The following is a 22,199-nucleotide window of genomic DNA, read 5'->3' as shown; positions in this document are numbered from 1 at the left end:
CTTGGTTCCCTGACCAGGGATCAAACTCAGGTCCCGTGTATGGGAAGCAATGAATCTTAGCCACTGGGCCACCAGGGAGGTCCCACCCAGATCTTATTTGGATCCTGATTTGAAGAAATTAAGAGTGAGAGTGTCTGTGTGTCGTGGAATGTCTAACAAGATATTTGATGATATTAAGAAATATGTTCAGTTCAGTTCAGTTGCTCAGTCGTATCCGACTCTTTGCAACCCTATGAACCGCAGCATGCCAGGCTTCCCTGTCCATCACTAACTCCCGGAGTCCACCCAAACCCATGTCCATAGAGTTGGTGATGCCATCCAACCCTCTCATCCTCTGTCCTCCCCTTCTCCTCCTGCCCTCAATCTCTCCCAGCATCAGGGTCTTTTCAAATGAGTCAGCTCTTCGCATCATTTGGCCAAAGTATTGGAGTTTCAGTTTCAACATCAGTCCTTCCAATGAACACCCAGGGCTGATCTCCTTTAGGATGGACCGGTTGGATTTCCTTGCAGTCCAAGGGACTCTCAAGAGTCTTCTCCAACACCACAGTTTAAAAGCATCAATTCTTCAGTACTCGGCTTTCTTTATAGTCTAATTCTCACGTCCATAACAAGGATTTACTATAGAGCACAACAAACTATATTCAACATCTTTCAATAATCTGTATTAGAGAAGAATTGGGAAAATTTTATATGTGTAACTGAATCATTTTGCCATACACCTGAAACTAACACAATATTGTAAATCAAATATACTTCAATTTTTAAAATTATTGGTATAATACTGTATTGCGGCTAAACTTTCTCAGAAAGAGTCCTTACCTGTTAGATATATGTACTGAAATATTTGCAGTCAAAATGGTATGATGTCTACGGATTGCTTCAAAATAATCTGGGAGGAAGTGAGTGGGGGTCACACTAAAGACACGTTGGCCTATAGTTGATAATTTTTGAAGCCACGTGATGGTATACAAGGGTTGTTATATTGTTCTCTTTACTTTTTGAAGGGTTGACATGTTCCCTTATCAGAACAATTAAAAGCAGCAGCAGGGTCTACGTAACCCTCCCTGCTCGGGGGCTACTCTTAGTCACAAGTAGGTCAGGGTCTCACCAGAATTTAGACTTTCACAAAATTCTGTGAATTTTCCAACAATTTGGGTGAAGGACAAGGCCAACTTTTCCTTATGCCAAATTAAAACAAAAGAAAACCAGGAACTTCCCTGGTGTTCCAGTGGCCAAGACTCTGCAGTCCCCAATGCAGAGGGCTAGGGTTCGATCCCAGGTCAGAGAACTAGATCCACATGGCACAACTTAGACCCAGTGCAGCCAAATAAGTAAATAGAGTGGAGAAGATCCCAACACATGGATTGAAGCAGGGTCTCCCACATTGCAGGCAGATTCTTTACCATCTGAGCCATCAGGGAAGCCCAAATAAAAAATATTAGAAAAAGAAAAGAAAACCAAACAACAATTTACAACTCCCATCTACTTTCAGCGTCGTTTCATTAAAGGAAGAGCATACAGACACCAATAAGATCATTTCAGAAGAGCTCAGTCTTTCACCTGGGCACATGAGCCTCACAGACAGCCTTGTTCTGTGTCCCCCATGTGTCAGTTCACCCTGAGACTGGCTACCCCAACACCCTGGGGATAGAAAGGGAGGCTGGAGGGCCAGCTGCTCTCACTTCTTTCCTGCTAATGAGGGAAGGACTTGGAGGCTGCTGTCATTACCATGTGTAGGGCTCTCAAACCTCCAGCCTCTCTAGAGGTTCAGGTGAGGGTCCCCCCCAACTGTGTCCCCTGGGACTCATGGATGCACTTCCCTTGAATCCTGGTAGTGTGTCTGTGGGAGGAAAGGGAGTTGTCAACTCAGGGAGGGCTTTTCTGCTTGATGAAATGCTTTGTACTTGAATGCAAAATAACAGCTGGGCTCAAGGCAGCAAGGGCCCTCTGTCTGTGCTCAGCTGTGGTGAGGGCTCCTCTGAGACCTCAGAAGAGTGGAGCTGGCCTCGCTCTTTGCATCCATTGGCTGCCTGGCTGTGCCCCTGAGACCCAAGCTACCACCTCATACACTGACTTGCTCCATTTTCCTTCTCTTTCTCCTCTCTCTAGCACCCCACCTAACAAGGGATTTTGATTTTTTTTCTGAAGGCAATACATTTAAGGATCAAAGCCTCCTTTTCCTTGAAACTCAGGCACGTGGAAGACAGATCTTCTTTTGGGTGAAGAAATGTTCTAAAACTAGATATGGTGATAGTTGCAGCACAATGTTAGAAATGCATGACGTCCCACTAATGGTAGATGATATGTGTTTATTCATCATTCATTCAGTTGCTCAGTCGTGTCTGAATCTTTTGCAGCCTCATAGACTGTAGCCCTCCAGGCTCCTCTGCCCATGGGATATCCTGGACAAGAATACTAGAGTGGGTTGTCATTTTCTTCTCCAGGGGCTCTTCCCAACCCAGGGAACAAACCCACTTCTCCTGCATTGGCGGGCAGATTATTTGCCACCGTGCCACCTGGGAAGCCCGTGCTATATGTATTTTACTACAGTTAAAATAAGAAACAAACAAACAAAAAGAAACAGAGGTCCCTTCTGTTCTCTTTGGGGAAAACTCTTAAAGAAGGTCCAATATTAGAACATTGGAAATGGAAGAGATCTTAGAGGACATCTGGTCTACCCTGGCAATTCATAGATTAAGGATCCTGAAGTTCATCCTGGAGAAGTGATGGACCTCAGGACCCTCAAGACCACACAGCAATTTAGACAGAATTTCACCCTCTACCAATGGCTCTTGTTCCTGACAAGGGAGAGGCACTGGTCTTGTGTCTTTTCACAGTAATGATCTCTTGGACCTGGGCACCCTCAATTTATATGCAGCCACCAGACATGTTTTATTTGGCTGTATTGTGTTTAATATTCAAAATTAATTGCTAGCATTTAAAATCAGGCAAATTCTGGGATTTCCCCAGCAGTCCAGGGGTTAAGACAGGACTTCCTATGCAGGGTGTGAGTTTGATCCCTGGTTGGGAAATTAAGGTCCCACATGCTGTGGGGTGTGCAGCCAAAAAAAAAAAAAAATTAAATCAAGCAAATTCACATAAATATCCAGATTTCCAGCATCTTCTAACAGAAAGTCTGGCAGCGTTGGGCCCATATTCCCACATGGCAGTGATGGGAGCTGATAAGTACCGGGTTCTTCCCACTTCTCCATAGTCCCCACCCCTCCCCACTGCCTCCCACTTATCCTCAGGCATCTGTTGTTTTTCTAATGTTCAGCCTGCTTTTGTCATTTCTCCTGCCTGCCTGCCCTGGGGAGGCAGGAGGATTGGCAGCCCTGCTTCAGCCTGGATTGGAGGACTGTGGGTCTCTGAACATTTTTCCTAGGTGCATTTCAGCTGCTGGATGGAGTACAGTAGGCCCTTTGTATCTGCAGTTTATCCACATCTGTGGGTTCAACTAATCATGGATCAAAACTGTTGCAGGAAGGGGGACCTCTTCCAGAAATGTTCCCATTTTACAGATGGGGAAGCTATAAGAGAAACAAACAGGGATGTGTCCAGAGAAGAAAGTCACTGGAAGGCTTGGCACTGTGTTTGAATGGTTGCAGGCTTAGAGTGATACCTCCATACAATGGAATATTATTCAGCCATAGAAAGGAATAAAGTTCTGATACATGCCACAGTATGGATGCACCTTGAAAACAATGCCAACAAAAAGACACGTTTCATATGACTTGACTTATATGAGGTGCTTAGAAGAGGCAAATTCATCGAGACAGAAAGTAGAACAGAGGTTACCAGGGACTGGAGGGAAGGGGGGTTGAGAAGGTATTATTAAATGAATATAGAGTTTCTGTTAGAGGTGGTGAACAATTTTGGAAAAATAAAGTGATTATGGTTGTAGGACATGCTGAATATAATTAATGCCACAGCATGGTTCACTTAAAAATGGTTAAAATGGTACATTTTATGTTATATACAGTTTATCACAATAAACACAATAAGGAAATAACAGAAAAATGTTAACATCTGTAAGAAGTTCCACGTGGTGTTGCTGCATCTTTCTCTAAATACAGAGACAGAGAATGTATTTCTCTAAATACAAACATGGTACTAAATACAGAGAAACAGGAATAAACATTTTTTAAAGTTTTGTTATCATCTAGGACACCACTGAGAAGTGAGTGGCCATTCCATTCCTACTCTTGACAACAACAACAACTCATTCCTCACACAGCAGTTCACCTGTTGCGCCCCTGTCCTTTGCACTCCCAGAATTTTGCATTCACAGCATTTAGTAAGTTGCAGTATATCATCTTTCAGGGTGATGATCTGATTAATGTGTTTTCTCGCTTGGTTATAAGCATCACAGCATCATGAGGGCAAGAATCGGGCCTGGTTTTTGGTTCGGCATTATATCCCCAGCGCTTAGCCCAGGGCCTGGCATATAGTTAGGATCTCAACAGATATTTCATGAATGAAAAGACTAGAAGTTCATAAAGAAGGTGTACTGAAGGTCAAAGTGTCACCAGTGAAGACACATTCTGTAGCTGCCATGTTGCCCAGAGGGTACTTCCTCTATGATTCATGCAGCTTGGGGTTATTCTGCATTTTTGCTAGCCAGAGTCTCTTTCTACTGTTGGGAACCAAAAAACAAAACAAAAAAAACCTTCCATTATATAATCTCCCTGAGCCTGAGTTTCTTTACCTGTAAAATAGAGGTAATAATAGCTTGCCACTGTTGGGACAATTATGCTTAGCTGTATCTGACTGTTTGCAACCCCATGGACTATAGCTTACCAGGCTCCTCAGTTCATGGGATTATCCTGGAAAGAATACTGGAGTGGGTTGCCATTTCTTCCTCAAGGGGATCTTCCGCACCCAGGGATTGAACCCGTGTTTCCTGCATTGCAGGCAGATTCTTTACCACTGAGCCACCTGGGAAGTCCAGTAATGGAAGGTACTAATACTAATAGTACCTTCCATGTATTCATTTTAATAAGGACTACATCAATGAACTCAGTGTTCACCAAGATGATGAGAGAAAAAGAGGAGAAAGATGGCGCCAAGTGTATTTCCTATCCTGCTGTAACAAATTACCACATATTAAATGGCTTAAAACAATCACATTTATTCTCATATAGCTCTGGAGATGGAAAGTCCGAATTGGGTCAGCAAGGCTGCCTTCCTTCTGGAGGTTCTAGAGAACAATCTATTGCCTTGCCTTTTCTAGGGTTGCCCTTTCTTTCTAAAGGTCACCTGCATTCCTTGCCCCATGATCCCCCATCATTCCAACCTCTGTTCCTGTTGGGATCCCTCCTTCTCTGCTTCTTACCCTCTTGTCTCTCTCTTATAAGGACCCTTATGACTGCACTGAGCCCATCTGGAGAGTCTATGATGATCTCTCCATCACAAGATGCTTAACTCAATCTGCAGACTCATTTTGCCAAGTGCCTTTTGTCATGTAAGGTATCACTTTTCTTTGGAGGGCTCTTATGCAGCCTACCACTCCATGTGTCTGAAGTTTTGATTTGTAATTGTTTATGTGGTTATAAATATTCCAAGATTCCAAGAAAAATAAGTTATCTTCCCTGCCTTCAATGCTTACAATACTGTTGGGGAACGAACCATTTATCAGTTTGTGAAGACCCAGGTAGTGATCAATGCTGCCCTGAGAGGTGAAGGTGATGTTTTGAGAATATGAAGATGAATGTAAGGATCCTTTGTTTCACTGGGTATCTCCTCTGCTCAGACCTGCAGCTTACAACCTCATAGGCTATGCCCTCTCAGATTCTGGGGGCCACCTTCCCAGGAAAGACGATGGGAGTGTTGTCTCCTGGAAGTGTGTGACACAGCATTCCTACCTTCTCCTCACAGGAAGTGAGAGCTTTGGGAAAGGCAAGGTGGAATCTCTTCACTAGATCAGCAGATGTCTTTACTTTCTACTTTTGTAGATTCCTGTGGTCTGCATGTCTGTGTTTTCCCCAAATTCACATGTTGAAATCCTAACCCTAAATGTGACAGCATCAGAGGTAAGGTGTTTGGGAGGTGCTTAAGTCACCGTTCATTGGTGAGTTCTTAGTTTTTCAATTGGCATCTGTCCTGGGACCTGGTCCATGAACTCTGCTTTCCTAGAATAAAAATTGTGATGTGTGTCTCAGTAAGGATTACTTGATATGTGTGAGCTATGTGCCAAATACGAAGGTCTTAAAACTTACTTATATGTCAAATTAAAAAAAATTTTATTATGTGCTTATTCATTTGGCCTTGTTGGGTCTTCGTTGCTGCATGCAGACTTTTTTTCCCTAGTTGCAGTGAGCAGGAGCTTTTCTCTAGTTGCGGTGCACAGGCTTCTCATTGTGGTGGCTTCTCTTGTTGCAGAGCTCAGCCTCTCGGACACCTGGGCTTCAGTCATTATGGCCCACGGGCTTAGTTGCTCCACATCAGGTGGGATCTTCCTGGAGCAGGGATCGAACCCATGTCTCCTGCATGGGCAGGTGGATTCTTTACCATTGAGCCCCCAGGGAAGCCCTTATTGTGGTTTTGATTTGCAGTTCCTTGATGGTTAATGATGTTGGGCATCTTTTCTTGTGCTTATTGGCTGTTCGTACATCTTCCTTGGAGAAATATCTGTTCAGATCCTTTGCCCATTTTGTAATGAGTATATGCAATCTTGAAGGGTCTCCTAAATGATTACATGCAGCAGCCACTATAGAATAGTGATTCATTGTGGGAGCTCTGCTGTTGGTGGCCTCCATTTGAATCTCACTTTGGCCACGTATTAGTACATGACCTTGACCATTCTCTCCAGACCTCAGTTTTTCCTGTCCTATTGGGATAGAAATATTAGCGACTTCTTAAGGTTGTTGTAAGGATTAAAAAGGCAGCACATATCAAAGGCTAGGCTATGGTTTTTCCAGTGGTCATGTATGGATGCGAGAGTTGGACTGTGAAGAAAGCTGAGCGCCGAAGAATTGATGCTTTTGAAGTGTGGTGTTGGAGAAGCCTCTTGAGAGTCCCTTCGACTGCAAGGAGATCCAACCAGTCCATTCTAAAGGAGATCAGCCCTGGGTGTTCTTTGGAAGGAATGATGCTAAAGCTGAAACTCCAGTACTTTGGCCACCTCATGCGAAGAGTTGACTCATTGGAAAAGACTCTGATGCTGGGAGGGATTGGGGGCAGGAGGAAAAGGGGAGGACAGAGGATGAGATGGCTGGATGGCATCACTGACTCGATGGACGTGAGCTTGAGTGAACTCCAGGAGTTGGTGATGAACAGGGAGGCCTGGCGTGCTGCGATTCATGGGGTCACAAAGAGTTGGACACGACTGAATGACTGAACTAAACTGAACTGAAATATTATTGATACCCATAATGGAAATAACATTAACACTTACCAAATATATGACATCTCATTTCATCTACACAGCAATCTTGCAAAATAGGTTTGCTGCTGCTGCTGTCACTTCAGTCGTGTCCGACTCTGTGTGACCCCATAGACAGCAGCCCACCAGGCTCCCCCGTCCCTGGGATTCTCCAGGCAAGAACACTGGAGTGGGTTGCCATTTCCTTCTCCAAAATAGGTTTAATCATCTCCATTTTACAAGCAAGGAAACTGAAGCTCAGGGAGATGAGGGAATGTGTCCCTGGCTACACAGCTGGTAAAAGACTGAGCAGATTCCTACCTGGATCTGAATGACTGCAGTGCAATGCCGTGCTTAGTCGCTCAGTCATGTCAGACTCTTTGTGACCCCCTGGACTGTAGCCCGCCAGGCTCCTCTGTCCATGGAGATTCTCCAGGCAAGAATATTGGAGTGGGTTGCCATTTCCTCCTCCAGGGCACCTTTCCAACCCAGGGATTGAACCCAGGTCTCCCAAATTGCCAGTGGATTCTTTACCATCTGAGCTACCAGGGAAGCCCATATATATATATTTATATGGTGGCTTCTGATTTTCCACCTTTAATATGAGAGAGGTTGCTCCGGTTTATGGAGGGAAATGCCTCCACCATAGTGGCCTTGATTGGAGCAGGACTCTGTGACATCTAACACAGTAACTAACTGAAGGGCCCTCCTCAAATGTTAGTCTCCAGAAAGGTTTTAGGTTCCTACTGCTGCTGCTAAGTTGCTTCAGTCATGTCCGACTCTGCGCGACCCCATAGACAGCAGCCCACCAGGCTCCCCCGTCCCTGGGATTCTCCAGGCAAGAACACTGGAGTGGGTTGCCATTTCCTTCTCCAAGGTTCCTGCTATTCAAGTGCAATTGTCATTAAGCAAATACTGTCAGAAAAGAATCAGTCTTTTGGCTCTCTGAGCAGCACCATGGCAGTCGACAAGAACAAGAGCCTCATGAAAGGTGGTAAAAAGGGAACCCAGATGAAAGCAGTCGACCCATTTTTTAAGAAAGATTGGTATGATGTGAAAGCACCAGCTGCGTTCAGTGTAAGAAATATTGGGACAACATTTGTTATGAGACCTCAAGGAACCAAAATCGTATCTGATGGCCTCAAGGGTTGTGTTGAGGCCTGTTGGCCTGTTGGTCTGTAGGTCTGTAGGATGATGAAGTTGCACTGAGAAAATTCAAACTCATTACTGAGGATGTTCAGCACAAAACTGCCTAATTTCCATGGCCTGGATCTCATCATTGACAAAATATGCTCCATGGTTAAAAAAATGGCAGACCATGATTGAAGCTCATGTTGATGTCAAGATTATCCATGGTTGTTTGCTTCATCTGTTCTGTGTGGGTTTTACTAAAAAATGCAACAATCAGATTTGGAAGGCTCCTATGCCCAGCACCAAAAAGTCCACCAGACCTGCAAGAGGTTGATGGAAATCATGGCCCGAGAAGTGCAGATAAACGACTTGAAAAAGGTGGTCAATAAATTGATTCCAGGGCTTCCTTTTTGGTGCAGTGGCTAAGAATCTGCCTGCCAATGCAGGGGCACCAGTTCAATCCCTGGTCAGGGAAGATCCCACATGCCACAGGGCAATTAAGCTCATGTCCCACAACTACTGAGCCTGCACTCTGGAGTCCCATAAGCTGCAACTACTGAGCCCATGTGCTGCAACTCCTGAAGCCCGTGCACCTGGAGCCTGTGCTCTGCCACGAGAAGCCTCCACAATGAGAAACTCCACATGCTGCAATGAAGAGTAGCCCCCGCTCACCACAACTAGAGAAAGCCTGAGCGTGGCAATGAAGACCCAGCACAGCCAAAACTACCATGCATAAATAAATAATTTAAAAAATACATTGATTTCAGACAGCATTGGAAAAACATAGAAAATTCTTGCCAGCCTTTCCACTCCATGATGTATCTATTAGAAAAGTAAAAATGCTGAAGAAGCCCAAATTTGAATTAGAAAAACTCATGGAGCTACACGGTGAAGGTAGCAGTTCTGGAAAAGCTACCGGGCATGAGACAGGTAGTAAAGCTGAACAAACTGCTGGATGTGAGCCACCTCTCCAGTAATTTTTTTTTTTCCTAATTCAGACTTTTCATGGTGACAAATAAAAGGTCTTATTTGTGACATTTTTGGGGGTCATTCTTTTTAGATAATCTGACAGCTTGTTGACTTATGTGTTCTGATTTGTTAGTAATGTGAATTTTACTGGAAAAAAAAAAAAAAGAAAGGAATCAGAGAAGAACGTATTCATGAAATCAGCACCAGCTTATTTGGACAGAGAAAAACTATAGCATCCCATGGCCAAGGATGTGTTCATTTCACTTTGGGCAGGTTTTTGAGTCTGAGGATCTTTTTGTACAACCCTGGCAAGCTCTCCCTGTTTAGCATGGCTTCTTCTTTGAGAACCTCACAGAGCTAACTGGAAAAGGATGAAAGACAAGGATCCAGGGAGGCTCCCTTTTCCCAGAACCACTGTTTAGGATTCTTGTGTAGTTCCCCATAGTGACATTAGGCGTCACCTTTGAGTCGTCTGAGGCCAGTCTCTGAGCAACTGACAAAATGCCTCATTTCCTAAGAGTTTCTGGCTCTCTAAAATCCAGTTTGGAGGCATTCATTACCAGCACCCTGGCCCCAGAGCAGTTTGGATAATCTGGTTCTCATTTACGGAACCAAGCTTGCCCCTAAGAAGAGGCTCCCAGCAGCTGGATAAGCTAAAAGGGGCTCTGTGCTTGTGACTTTACAATTGATTTCTCTGTTGTTGAAAGGGGGAGGTGATGGATGAGGCTTCCCTGATGGCTCAGCAGGTAAAGAATCTGCTTGCAATGCAGGAGACATAAGAGATGTGGGTTTGATCCTTGTGTCGGGAAGATCCCCCGGACGAAGGCATAGCAACCCACCCCAGTATTCTTACCTGGAGAATCCCATGGACAGAGAAGCCTGGCGGGCTACAGTCTATGGGGTCACAAAGACTGAAGTGACTAGGCACGCATGCACTATATATGGATAACAGACAGTTTATGTAAAGGCCCTACCAGCTCAGAGCCCTATTCTCCCAGAGTTCTCTGCTCTGCCCTGTCTGATCGTCTCACACCTGTGTCTACACTAGGCTGTGAACAACTGTGGGCAGTGGGGGAGTGGGGACTCTTTCCTTTCCTCCCTTCTTCCCTCCCTTCCTTCTTCCCTCCTTTCTTTTCTTCCCTTCCATCTTTCCTCCCTCTCTCTCTTGATTCCTTCCATTCCGTGCATATTAAGTGCCAGACACCGGAGCTAAAACAGAGAACAAAACAGCCAGTCTCTATTCCTTCATGGAATTGACATTCTGATTCCTCATTTGTCTGTAAGTTCTCAGCACTTAGCACGTGGTAGGCACTTAACTGCTTTCATGGCTTGGTGTATACTCTTCCAGTTTTTTGCTATGTGTATACTAACACGATACATAATATTTAAATTTTAGATGGAAATGAGATCATGCATTAATACTATATATATATACATATAGCATATGTATATATAGTATCTATATATAGTATATGTATCGGAGAAGGCAATAGCACCCTACTCTAGTACTCTTGCCTGGAAAATCCCATGGACAGAGGAGCCTGGTCGGCTGCAGTCCATGGGGTCGCTAAGAGTCGGACATGACTGAGTGACTTCACTTTCACTTTTCACTTTCATGCATTGGAGAAGGAAATGGCAACCCACTCCAGTGTTCTTGCCTGGAGAATCTCAGGGACAGGGGAGCCTGGTGGGCTGCGTCTATGGGGTCGCACAGAGTCGGACACGACTGAAGTGACTTAGCAGTATATGTATATACATATACTATATGTATATATATATTCTGTAACTCACCACCCCCCACTCCAGCTTAATAGTGTCTCGTGGCATCTTTCCAGGTTAGAATATAAAAATCAACTTCAGGGTTTGCATGTCCCCAAGATGCCATTTTGGAGAAGGAAATGGTAACCCACTCCAGTATTCTTGCCTGGAGAATCCCAGGGATGGGAGCCTGATGGGCTGCGTCTATGGGGTCGCACAGAATCGGACACGACTGATGTGACTTAGCAGCAGCAGCAGCAAGATGCTATTTGGGCTTCCCAGGTGGTGCTAGTGGAGATGCTAGTGAAGATCCCCTGGAGAAGGGCATGGCAACCCACTCCAATATTCTTGCCTAGAGAAATCCCATGGACAGAGGGGCCTGGTATGCTACAGTTCATAGGGTCACACACAGTCGGACACATCTTAAGGGACTTAGCAAGCAAGATGCTATTTGGAGTCGCTCCGCCCCTTGGAGTTTAGAAAAGACTGGCTTCAACCCAAATTTATTCCCTGTGGAATCTCAGGGTCAGGTTAGGATTGTGAATGGGCCAGGTGTTCATGTTCTCATGGTCCCTGTTAATTTCATTCAATATATTTGATTAATCTCCTACTATTAGACATTGAGGTTGTTTCCAGTCTTTTCTTATAGCAAACAGTGCTGTAGTGAAAAAGCTTGTTCATCCTTTGTTTTATGTGTGTTGAATAAATTGCTGTAACTGGCGTTGCTGGGTCAATCTATATTGCTATAGATACAGGTATTATAGTATCTATGAATACTGTTTAATTCCCTTCACAGAAGCTGTGCTACTTTTTATTCCCAATAGGATATGTTACAAATTGTGATTTTTGCTTAACTGTGCAAATATACACACACACACACACCTTTTCATATTCTTTTCCTTTTTGTTTTTTTTGGAACTGTTGATCTGCAGGAGCTTTTCACATGTCAGAGAAACTATCCTTTTGTAACTTAAAAGTACAGATATTTTTTCTTAGTTTATTATTTATTTTCTTATCATCCTTTTTTAAAAAACAGCTGCTTAGTATCCCATAAATAATTTTAAGCAGTCTCTTTTTGCTAGACATCTTGGTTGGCTGTTATAAATGACACAGATCTTTCTACTAATCTGCAGTGCATCTCTTTATGCTAAATTCCTAAAAGTGGAACTGCTTGGTGAAAGAAAGTGCTGTGCTGTGCTTAGTCGCTCAGTCATGTCCAATTCTTTGTGACTGCATGGACTGTAGTCCGCCAAGCTCCTCTGTCCATGGGGATTCTCCAGGCACAAATACTGGTGTGGGTAGCCTATTCCCTTTGCCAGGGGATCTTCCTGACCCAGGAATTGAACCGAGATTTCCTGCATTACAGGCAGATTCTTAGCCAGCTGGGCTACCAGGGAAGCCCTGATGAAAGAATATGGACCATAAAAAGCCTTTTGATACATATTGGGCCTTGGATATTATATTTTTTAAATCTTGTATTTATTTATTTAACTTTTTTTTTTTTTTTTTGGTTGCACTGGGTCTTAGGTGCAGTATGCAGAGCCTTTAGTTTTAGTTGTGGCCTGTGGGATCTAGTTCCCTGACCAGGGATTGAACCTAAGCCCCTTGCATTGGGAGCGCTCAGACTTAGCCACTGGATCACCAGGGAAGCCCTTCTTTTTATTATTTAAAAACAACAATTATTTAGTAGTTAAAAAAAGAATGCCCCATGTCCCATTGGCCCATCTACTCAGAGAGGTGAGTCTAATCTATCCTCCCACCCTTTTTCACTTGCTCTGTATTATTTTGAAGGAAATCATTTCATCTATAAAGATCAAAGGATATAGAGAGATGCTATCTTTGGATGAAAAATTCACCGTCTCTCACCCCAGTTCTTCTAGGTAGTGGCAATGGAAAGCTACCACGATGCTGTTTACAGTCTTCCTCCTGGAGCCTGCTGGGGGGCAAACATTGAATCCCATTGGCATGCCCCTTCTCTGGAACTCTGCTCTTGTTTTGCGGACAGGACAAAATGTTCACCCACATAGATGACTCAGCTAGCCCCAAGCCTCTTTGGTTCACTGCAGAATCCCCACAGACCCAAAAGCTTTGCTTCAACCGTACGTTTTCACTTATTTTTATTCATTCCAGAGGCAGGCAGGAAATTGCCATTGGTCCATGAGTCATGCAGGAATCTTTCCTCTGCCCTTTCGCATTTGGATGTGGCTTCCTTGAAAAATACCCAGGTGGACGGGCACTTCTCCCATGCAGTCCTGACTTTGTGGGCACTGGCTGGTGGAGGGCTCTGTCTGTTCCATGGCTGAGCCCCGGAGCCTTGGGGCATTGCCCAGAGCCTACCCAGAACCCTCCAGGCCATATTCTGAAAACTCCTCCTGCTTCTGACAGGCCTCCAGTCTCCTTCCTTAGTTGGCTTCACCCCGGGGGTACTGGGCATTGAGGAGGTTGGGGTGGACACTGTCAGCCAGGCCTGCTTCCTCATTTACATGGCACCAGTTATTGCCAAGACAGCTGCTAGCTCTCAGAATTTGGGAAGCAGAGAATCAATAGGGGTGCAGCAGTATCCATAGCAGCTGCTGGCTGCCTGGCTGTCTCTGCACGAATGACCTGACCCAGTGCCGGCACCATGGTGCTGGGGCCTTCCCACCTAGCTCACTAAAGCCTCCAGTGCCCTGCAGACAGGCATTTCATTATTCTGATTTTACCCAAAAGGCTCTGAGAGACCGAGGGACTCAATGAAAGTTATATAGCTTGAGCAGATCCTGGTTCTGGAGTTTTGAATCCAGGTCCTTAAGCTGGAATTTTGACCCTAAGGTCCTCAACCTTTTGATTCATTTTTAAAGTTCATTTTATTTTTGTTTATTTGGCTGTGTCAGGTCTTAGTTGTGGCACTTTGGGGCGCTTAGCTGTGGCTCAAGGGCTTGGTTTCCCCGGGCATGTCGGGTTTTAGTTCCTCGACCAGGGATCAAACCCACGTCCCCTGCACGGGAAGGCAGATTCTGAACCACTGGACCACCAGGGAAGTCCTTTGATTCATTTTTTTAAAACAAAGCAGGTAGAGGTCCTAGCAGAGAGGCTGTCCAATCAAATCCCACTCTGAGGCCCAACCTGGAGAAACCAAGGGCAGTAAGGTCAGGTTGGGGGTGGCATGAACAGTGGCTAATGACACTTTTCTGGGTATAAGTGATTGCCAGATGAGGCTTCCAGAGGGAAAATTTGCTTGTAAGTAATGGCTGCTGACCTCTTTGGGGTACTATCTGTGTTACTGAATGCAAGTTCCTATTGCTTGCCATGTGACAGGACAGGACAGATGAGTTATTGGGGCAAGGAATAGCAGCTTATTCAGAAAGCCAGAAAACTGAAAGATGGTAGACTAGTGTCACAGAGAGTTGCACATGCCTTAACGACTGAACAAGTGTCCCAAAGAACCATCTTTCCTGAGTTAGAATTCAGTCTTCTTTTATACAAAGTGGAGGAGGTAAAGTCCTGATTCTGGTCAGATTCTGGAAGAGATGTCTTAATTTCTTCCTCCTTATAGTCGTTCACATGTGGGTCTGGTCAGGAGGTTTTCTATAAGGCAACAAAGGTATTTTAGCTTAACATTCATTACATGGGAGCCAGGGTTCTCAGAGATAGGCCATTATGTATAATTTAATCTTATGGGCAATATCCCTTTTGTGATTAACTTGCGGACGACAGAGGATGAGATGGCTGGATGGCATCACCGACTCAATGGACATGAGTTTGAGTAAACTCTGGGAGTTGGTGATGGACAGGGAGGCCTGGCATGCTGCAGTCCATGGGGTCGCAAAGAGTTGGACACGACTGAGCAACTGAACTGAACTGACTGAATTGCAGCAAAAGCAATGGAAGACAAAGCGTAAAGTAAAAGAAACATCCAATACGGAGTCAGAATTATAGCTAGAGATGAGAGGGGGACCTCTCAGTTCGGCAGTGGGCCGCATGGGGGCTTTGGAATGTTCTCCTGTCACTCTGAATGGACAGACCTGTACATCCACGCAGAGTGGAGTACTTTGCCTAAGTTGGGATGCTGGGGCTGTGGTCTTCTCTGCCCACCTCATCAAGACTCTGAGTCACCAGGGGAACTATGGAACATCAACATGGTAGAAATTTTCCCTTCTTATAAGGAGAGGGAAATTTGCACATGGACAGACACCTGGGAGAATACATCTGAGGCATCTGATAGAGGCAAATATTGGAGCCAAGGAATGCCAAGGATTGCTGGCAGTGTCCAGAAACTGGAAGGAGTGAGGAAGGTTCTAGAGCCTCCAGAAGAACCAAGCCTACCAACACCTTGATTTCAGACTGCTGGCCTCCGGAACCAGGAGATAATATATGTCTATTGTTTCAAGCCACCCAGTTGTGAAAGTTGTTACCTAGGAAACAAACTCGGTTAATTATTTTGTTTGCTTACTTGCTTATGGCTTTTCTTCCAATTGACAAGACTCTTATTTGTTTATTCTCTCTTGTATCCCTAGTACCTAGCTGTGGGTTGAACACAGAAAGAACTCGCCACGTATTTTTAGATGAATCAAATCTCTCACGTAATCAGCCATAACATCTTGTCAACTGTAGCTTGTCTTGTGTTCATTGCCTTGTATCGTGTTCTTCACTCTCACTTTAGGTCATCACCTCCTCTGAGTTTTTTTTTGGGAGCTGGGTGTATCTTCCTTGCTGTGCCTGGGCTTTCTCTAGCTGTGGCAAGTGGGCTTCTCACTGCAGTTGCTTCCCTTTTTGGGGAGCACAAGCTCCAGGGAGCTCAGGCTTGAGTAGTTTCAGCTCTCAGGCTCAGCAGTTGTGGCTCCAGGGCATGTGGGATCCTCCCTGAAGAGGGATTGACCCCTTGTCTCTTAGCTATTGCACCATCAGAGAAACCCTCTCCCTCTGAATTTTTGCAAGAGCCTTCCATCTTGTCTCCTTGAAGTTTAACTTTTTCTCTTCTTTTTAACACAAATCTGATCTTCTCACTTCCCCATTGTAAACCCTTTATTCTTTCCCCGCTGTCTATATTAGCTGTTGGACGTTGGGTATGTGGGTATGTATGAGGATGTGTGTGTTCAGTTGTGTCCAACTCTTTGTGATCCCATGGACTGTAGCCCACCAGGTTCTTTTGTCCATGGAATTTTCCAGGCAAAAATACTGGAGTGGGTTGCCATGTCCTTCTCCAGCGGATCTTCCTGACCCAGGGATTGAATCTGCATCTTTTGCGTTGGACCTGGGGTATGCGCCATAAACTCTCAGCCTCAGTTTCCTCATCTGTGGAATGGGAATAATAATTGCACCTACCTCCCACCAACTTGATGTGAAGATTAGCTGAGAATCAGTTGATTCTCACAGAGCACAATGCCCAGCACATCACAGGGGCCCTGTGAATACTGGCTTTCACCATTAGGTCAGCATTTGTGTGGGATTGAGGCTAGAGACCTGAGGCTATATAAAATGAGTCCTTTGTTAAGATGGAGAAAAGCATTTTAAAAATCATGCATTCAAAATTGGCTTGCCCAACAAAGTGATTAAAAAGCAGAGTTTGTCTGGCCTTTTGGCCTGTTAAAGTTTGGAGAAGACATCTATTTTCAAAGCATGAGTTTGCATATCATTAAAGACACAATGAAAACACATTAAGTGAAAAACTTAAAGTAGGCTCATATTTATATTAAAATTATATCATTTGTATCATAGACATAATCTTAAATGTGGGAATAAAGGAACTGATTTTAATCATGGCTCAGAATTGATGCTTTCTATCTCTAAAAACCTCTTAATCAGGAAATTTCCCAAGAGAAATCGTTTAAAATACAGGGTAACACATGTGAGAGCAATTCCAAAATTTAATGTGTGCAAATTATTCATATATTCATAATTTTATTATAGCATATTGGATTTGGGGAATCAAGCCCAGGTGAAGAGAAGCTTAAAAAAGGCCCATAAGTGAAATGAATTTAAATATTGCAACTACCTTCCTGTCGACCCAGAGAGTTCACTAAAGCACTAGCAATTTTAATAAGATTGGAAGTTCTTATTGATTTGAAAGGCTAAATTGATGAGAACCTCTCTTTTTTAAAAAAAGCTTTCTTTCAAAAAGTCAGACTTTCTGTAGAATTGAACAGTTCTGTAATATGGTCAGATGCTCTTCTCAAGCTGCTTTGTTTGATTTGGCAAGTTTTAAAAATAGTGCCAGCAAGGAAGATAGTAAATGACTGAAAACAGAAATATGAACATGGCTTGCTAGTATTATTATTTACTACTTATTAAAATTAGAAATTCTCTTAAAAGTTAATAGATGAGAGACTTCCCTGGTGGTCCAGCGGTAAAGACTTCACCTTCCATTGCAGGAGGTGTAGGTTTCGATTTCGGGTCCGGGAGTTAAGATCCCACATGCCTCGTGGCCCCCCAAATCCAAACATAAAACAGAAGTAATAATGTACCAAATTCAATAAAGACTTTATAAAATGGTCCACATCAAAAGAAAAAAAAATCTTAAAAAGTTAATAGGCGAGACAGAGAGGCTTTTGGGCAAAGTATAGTAGACTGGGAGGGCACCCTCGTGTGTGTGTGTGTGTGTGTGTGTGTGTGGTGTGCTTAATGACCTTTCTGCCTTGTGATGCATCTATTTTTGGACCCATCTCAGTCATTGCGGATCCTTGGTTTCCTAGAATCAGAGGAGGTAAAGACTGTTTGACAAGAAGACCAGAGATTTTACTGTCTCCTGGGAGCATATCAGGCCATGGAAAATTGAACCATGACTTGGGCCTGTGCCCAGTAGGAAAGGAGAACTCTCTCCACTGTCTTATTTTATTCAGTTCAGTTCAGTTCAATTGCTCAGTCGTGTCCGACTCTTTGCAACCCCATGGACTGCAGTACGCCAGGCTTCCCTGTTCATCACCAACTCCTGCAGCCTGCTCAAACTCATGTTCATTGCATCGGTGATGCCATTCAACCATCTCATACTCTGTCGTTCCCTTCTCCCGCCTTCAATCTTTCCCAGCATCAGGGGCTTTTCCAGTGAGTTGGTTCTTCACATTAGGTGGCCAAAGGATTGGAGTTTCAGCTTCAGCATCAGTCCTTCCAATGAACATTCAGGACTGATTTCCTTTAGGATTGACTGGTTGGATCTCCTTGCAGTCCAAGGGACTCTCAAAAGTCTTCTCCAACACCACGGTTCAAAAGCATCAATTCTTCGGTGCTCAGCTTTCTTTATAGTCCAGCTCTCACATCCATACATCACTACTAGAAAAACCATAGCTTTGACTAGACGGCCTTTGTCTTATTTTGTTAAAAAGTTAAATCTCCTAAAATGGTCTTTGCTTACACACATATACCTTCATGTTGTATACAATGAAAACAGTACAGACAGGAACTTTCCTGGTGGTCCAGTGGGTAAGGCCCCATGCTCCCAATGCAGGGGGCCCAGGTTCAAGCCCTGGTCAGGAAACTAGATCCCACATCCCGCAGTTAAAAGAGCCCACATACTGCAACTAAACATCCTGTATGCCAAAACGAAGCTGGACGACCACACGTGCTGTAAGCAAGACCCAGAGCAGCCAAATAAAGAAGGAAAGAAAGAAAAGAGTACGGATGAAATGACAGTGTCGCTTGACCCTCTTACTGTCCCCTCCCCCCTCCACTTGGGACCCTGGTTCCTCATTCCAAGTTCAATAGCCATCGTTGTTACCATTTCCATGCATCTCCTTCCAGATATTTTCTGTGCATTTGTAAACACGTATGCATGGAGAAACCGAGTTTGTACATGGCTTCTAACTCACATTAAAAAAAATTCTAAGCTATACATGCTCCTAGTTGAAGGCTCCAATCATTAAACAAGTTCTGCAGGAGAACAGCAGGCCCAGCCAGCCCTGTTTCTAGCTCTCTGTTCACGGTGCCCTAAAGTGAACACTTCCAACTTGTTCCTGATCCCTCTCTAACTCTCAATAACATGCTTAGATGTCTACTTCAGGTGTTTTCAGCTTCAGGCATTGTCTTTTGACTTCCCAGGGTGGAAGAGGCTTTAGACTTCAGTTTTAGGCTATCGCCAGCAATCACTCAACCCCCTGCTGTGCTCCTCTCATCATGGTACCAAAATCTTGGTTAGATCAATATTTGCATTATTATAAACATGGATGTGCCTTTCACAGCTGAGCCATGCTGAATACCATGGAGTTCAGGGGTCTGTTTTTTTCTTTGCTTTCTTGACATTAGTAATGGTTAAGTTTCCCCATGTGTGTCACGTTCTATATTCTCACCACTCATTAAGCTGTAAGCTCTCTCTCCAGATCGTCCCCACTGCTATATGCATTAGGTTTTCCATCAGCCTTATCCTGGAGTGACTCTCCAGGAGCCTTTTGACCTGGTCCGTTTGGGACTATCTTCTCTCTAAGCTCCATGTACAGATGTTACCCTGGGAACTTTCCATCACCCTGGGATTGCTTCTCCTTTCTCTTAAGCTGGGTTTCCTCTTGCCTGGGTATCTTCCTCTTTCCTGGTGTGTTTATTTATTACCCTCTCCAGTAGATTTCTGAGGAAAGATACATGGGTATTATGTGTAGTTTTCTGTGAGAGATCTTATTAGACTGTTGTTCTATATTATTCCTTTTTCCCACTTAGCCTTGTGTTTTGACAGTATCTCCCCATTGGTGTGAATAATTTCCCTCTTACTTTGATGACTGAGTAGATCATAGAAACCCTCTTAACTGAAACAATTGGCGTTCTCTGTTGGATACTTGGCTTCCCATGTGGCGTTAATGGTAAAGTTCCGCCTGCCAACACAGGAGACTCCAGTTCGAACCCCGAGTGGGAAATTCCATAGACAGAGGAGCCTGGCAGGTTAAAGTCTATGGGGCTGCAAAGAGTTGGACACGACTGAGCACGCACGATACTTCATTGAAAATCAGAACCATAAGAAAAACATACAGTGGCAAAGAGTGGCTCAAAGCTCACCAATTCTATTCTATTCTTTTCTGCCCAAGAAGACTCCCCTGCCGTTAGGGTGGGGGCCATGTACCAGGGATTGACCAAAGATAAGTAAAATATTTAAATGTATGTATTAGGGTTCTCCAGAGGGACAGAACCAATAGGGTATATATAGAGGGATTTATTATAAGGAATTGATCACGGAGGCTGAGAAGTCCCAAGATTTGTAGTCAGCCAGCTGGACACCCAGAAAGCCAATGGTTTGGTTCTAGTCCAAGTCTGAAGGCTGATATCCCAGCTCCAAGACAGTTGGGCACAGAGGGTGGATTTTTGAGCCTTTTTGTTCTATTCAGGTCTTCAATGAATTAGATGAGGCCCACCCACACTGGCGAGGGCCATCTGCTTTCCCTAGTCTACCAACTCAGATGCTCACCTCATTCAGAAACATCTTTATAGACAGAGGCAGAATAATATTTGACCAATATCTGTGCACGCTGTGGCCCAGTCAAGTTGACACATACGATGTATCATCGCAGTGTGATAGGTCACTTGCAGACCTCGCCCGAATGCCCCTTGTGGATTCCTCTATATAGTCTTTCTTTCCTTTCTGTGCTGCTTTTGCAGGCCACATACTAGAGGTGATGGAGTCACAGGGAAGGTGCCTGGACCCCTGATTCACCATCTGTCCATAATGATATTAACAAATGAATGAATGAATGACCGGGAAAGAAGGAAAAGCCCTTCCTTACAGAACAATGCCAACTCGCACATGTACAAGGAACGATGGAATTAGAAAGTCACCATCTGGCAGCCACCGCAGTGAGGAGTGTTTTGGGCAAAAATCTTCAATGGATGCTAAAATTAGTAGATGAAAGATTGACGAGAAACTGGATATTTGCATAGTTTCAAAATAAATCCGAGTACGATATTTATAAATCAGGAAGGTTAAAAAGTAATAATTTAGAATGGAGAAACCTGGCTGAGACCATCTTAACCAGTAATCCAAATGGACATCACCAGCAGTGTGTCAAATATACATCCTGTGCCTTTGACACAGAGCACTGAGAGGGACCAATATCACATCTGTGGTGTTCTGACCACGTGTGCATCAGGGGGAAAAAAATGCAATGAACTACAATCAAGGGACATTCTAAAAAAAGAATAGGCCTGTGCTCTTTTAAAAATTATTTATTTGTTTATTTATGGCTGTGCTGGGTCTTCCTTGCTGGTTGGACTTTTCTCTGTTTGTGGTAGGCAGGGGCCACTCCCTAGTGATGGTGCATGGGCTTCTCATTGCAATGGCTTCTCTTGTTGCAGAGCACAGGCTCAGTAGTTGTGGAGCATGGACTTAGTTGCTCCAAGGCTTGTGGGATCTTCCCGACCCAGGGATCAAACCCATGTCTCTTGCATTGGCAAGTGAATTCTTTACCACTGAGCCACCAGGAAATCCCTGGGCCCGTGCACTTTGTTTTTTTTTTTTTTTCCATTTATCTTTTGGCCATGCAGCTTGTGGGATCTTAGTTCCCCACCAAGGATTGAACCCAGGCCCTCAGCAGTGAGCGGCTTCCCTGGTGGCTCAAATGGTAAAGAATCAGCCTTCAATGCAGGAGACTTGAGTTCGATCCCTGGGTCAGGAAGATTCCCTGCAGAAGGGAGTGGCTGCCCACTCCAGTATTCTTGCCTGGAGAATTCCATGGACAGAGGAGCCTGGCAGGTTGCAGTCCATGAGGTCACAAGGAGTCGGACCCGACTGAGTGACTAACACTCAGCAGTGAGAGGAAGGAATCCTAACCAAGGAGTTTCCAAGAACAAACTTTTAAAATTTATTTTTATTAGTTTTCTCTATTTTTTGTGCATATCGCCCTGCATATGGGATATTAGTTCCCTCACCGTGGATTGAACCCGGGTCCCCTGCAGTGGAAGCGTGGTGTCTTAACCACTGGACCAGTAGGGGTGTCCTAAGGGCCTGCGCTCTTTGAGAAATGCCCGAACAGTGAAAGGCAAAGACAGAGGAAGGTTTCCAGGGTCAAGGAGAATTGCTTTGTTCCTGGAT

The 22,199-nt window shown here is 44.3% G+C and overlaps 1 protein-coding gene and 1 pseudogene across 8 annotated transcripts in view; both read left to right on the top strand.

Moving 5' to 3' along the window:
• Nucleotides 1-22,199, top strand: part of TNFRSF17 (TNF receptor superfamily member 17) — a 130,717-nt gene that overhangs the window by 84,307 nt on the left and 24,211 nt on the right. The window lies entirely within an intron of this gene.
• Nucleotides 8,321-9,545, top strand: LOC113883452 (annotated as a pseudogene).

The sequence above is a fragment of the Bos indicus x Bos taurus genome, chromosome 25 (genome assembly GCF_003369695.1).
Source record: "Bos indicus x Bos taurus breed Angus x Brahman F1 hybrid chromosome 25, Bos_hybrid_MaternalHap_v2.0, whole genome shotgun sequence".
Lineage (NCBI taxonomy): Eukaryota > Metazoa > Chordata > Mammalia > Artiodactyla > Bovidae > Bos > Bos indicus x Bos taurus.
Note: the sequence above shows the minus strand (reverse complement) of the source record. Positions and strands in the feature narration are given on the sequence as shown.